The following is a 3,113-nucleotide window of genomic DNA, read 5'->3' on the forward strand; positions in this document are numbered from 1 at the left end:
CCTCCTCTGTTGTTTCTTGACATAGGGTCCAAGTCTCCTGGGTCTTGTTCGTTGAGAAAATCACGTTCCTGAAGGTTTCATTCCGTTTGGACTCCGTTTGATATTCCTTTTCTTCGAAACCCTAAAATAGGCAAAAAACAACAATTCTGGGCTGGGCCTCCGGTTAGTAGGTTAGTCCTAAAAATAATATAAAAGTGGATAATAAAGCCCAATAATGTCCAAAACAGTAGATAATATAGCACGGAGCTGTCAAAAATTATATATACGTTGGAGATGTATCAGAGCCCCAGATGAGATCCCAGACGTCACGAGGAGCTCCGGAATGGTCCGGCGGTAAAGATTTATATATGGGAAGTCATATTTTGGGTTTCAGAAAAAGCTTGGGTTTTCGGTATTGTACCGGGAAGCTTCCAAAAGGTTTTGGAGGATTCCGAAGGGGTCCGGAAGTCCATGGATGGTTACACCACGTCCCAAGGGCTGACTTGGGATGTAGGGGGGGTGTTCTAGCCATGGTAGGCAAGGTGCACCAGCCCCTTGGGCCCATATGGGAAGAGTCCCAAGTGGGGAGTGAAGAAGGCACCTCCCCCTTGCCTTGTGGGGGGAGGGATTCCTTCCTTGGCTGGCCAGCCCCTCCTTGGAGGAGGGGCCAAGGGGCTGTGGGCCCCCTCCCTAACCCCTTTACATTGTGGGGAGGCACGGGGGAAACCACCCCTTCCGGACTTGCCCATTACCTCTCCCGACTCCTCCCATATTCCTCCAATACACGTTTGGCGAAGCCCTGCCGGAATTTCGCTGCTGCCACCACCGCCATACCACTGTGCTGGTTCAGATCTCATCTACCTCCTCTCCCTCGCTTGCTAGATCAATAAGGAGAGGACACCATCGAGCTAAACATGTGCTAATCTCAGAGGTGTCATCCGTTCGACACTAGATCAGATTGAATAGCGATTGGATCGTGAAGACTATGACTAAATCAACCATGTTACGATGCTAACACTTTCAGTCTACAAGGGTATGTGAACAACTCACCCGTAGGTCCTGTCGGGAACAACTCACACATCATCATGGAGGCAGCAAGCTTGACGAAGAAGGCTCTCATGATCGATTCATCCTCCGACAGAGTACCGGAAAAGACCTCAGATGGGATGGCGGAACAACAGTGGCTTGCGGCGGTGAAAGAATTTTTCGGGTCTCCCTCTGGTGGTTTCTGGGTTTTAGGGAATTTATAGGCTTGGGATTAGGTTAAACGGAGTTGCAAGGGACCCATAATCCTGGGTGGCGCCCCCGTGGGGGCATGCCACATGAGCTTGTGGCTCTCACGTGTATCGTCTGGTCTCCCCCCTCGAAGCTTCTAGGGCCCCTTCCGGTCCACAAAAAATCGCCATAAATTTTCATGGCATTTGGACTTCTCTTGGTATGGTTTTTCTGTAAACAATAAAATAGGTAAAAACAAAAGCCGTCACTTGGTACTAGGTTAATAGGTTAGTTCCCAAAAATGATATAAAATTGCATATAAAACATACAAGATTGATAATTGATACGTCTCCGTTGTATCTATTTTATTATTACTAGCAAAAGAGCTCGTGCGTTGCAACGGGAGAGAAAACATAACACACGGTCTTAACTCAACAACCATCACTCAAGACCACAATAGGTCCATCTCCTTTATTTTTGCGAGGCATCATATTTGTGTTGCCTCTTATCCTCCTTCTCACCCTCGCCGGCGATGGCCTCGGTGTTCACACAAAACAACAAAAAACGTGTGTTGAATATGGTTAATCCTAAGGCGTCTCTCTCTCCCTCTCTCCTCCCTCTCTCTCTCTCTCTCTCGCTTTCCCTCACTCCCGCGATGAGAAATCTGTTGTTTTCAGCTCGACATTTTTCACAGGTATGCATGTGTAGTTATCGATGTTTTCTTTTCCGTATACCGTTATAGTGGGGTGTTTATTTGCAATCCGGATCGCCACCGGTATGAAAAAAATGAATCTTGCGCTATAAATTATAAGTTTGCTTCCGTAACAATATTTTAAAATATTTAACAGGTAAAATTAACATCATATTTAGATTCCACACATTTTTTTAATAAAATTTCATATATAATATGTTAAAATCGAAGTTACGGTTTAAAAGATACAAATAATTTAGAAAATCATTTGGTTTGACTCAAATATATTCTAAAATAATATTTAAAAATACTTAATAGGTAAAAATAATCTCATATTCATATTCTACATATTTTTGTAATCAAATTCCATATATAACATGTTCAAATCGGAGTTACGGTTTAAAAGATATGGATGATTTTAAAAAGCATTTGTTTGACTTAAATATGATCCGCGGATGAATTATCTAAAACATCAGGGGGGTTTCAAAAAATGTAAAATAACAGTTCGGGTGTGACTTAAATCCGGACGACGGGTTGATTTCAAGAAAAGACAGGGACTTTTGTGTAAAATACAAAAATAACGATTCGTTTTAACTTAAAATAGGACTGCGGGTTGAATAGAGGGACTTTTCTGAAAAATGCCATGATGGACGAAAGAAACCCAATTTTCTTTATTATTAGGTAAATATTTCATGCAATTATATTATCAATCTTAGATACTTTATATGCAATTTTATACCATTTTTGGGAACACACCATTAACTCAGTGTCTAGTGCGAGTTGTTGTTTTCTGCTTGTTTTTTTGTTTTACAGAAAATCTATACCAAACCGAGTCCAAACACGACGAAACTTTTTGAAGATATTTTTATGGACATAAGAGACCCTAGAAGCTTCGGGGGAGGACCAGAAGACCTACGAGGAGACGACATGGCAACAGGGCGCGTCCTGGTGGGTAGGCACGCCCTGATACCTTGTGGGCCCCTCGTGGCTCCGTATGACCTAATTCTAGCGCTATAAATTCTCAAATATTCCAAAAAACCCAGAGAGCCACCCGAAACAATTTTTCCACCGCCGCAAGTCTCTGTTCTTCCGTGATCCCATCTGGAGGCCTTTTTCGGTACTTTGCCGAAGGGGGATCTATCACGGAGGGCTTCTACATCAACCTTGTTGCACCTCCGATGATTTGTGAGTAGTTTATCACAGACCTATAGGTCCATAATGATTAGCT

The sequence above is a fragment of the Triticum dicoccoides genome, chromosome 2A (assembly GCF_002162155.2).
Source record: "Triticum dicoccoides isolate Atlit2015 ecotype Zavitan chromosome 2A, WEW_v2.0, whole genome shotgun sequence".
Classification (NCBI taxonomy): domain Eukaryota; kingdom Viridiplantae; phylum Streptophyta; class Magnoliopsida; order Poales; family Poaceae; genus Triticum; species Triticum dicoccoides.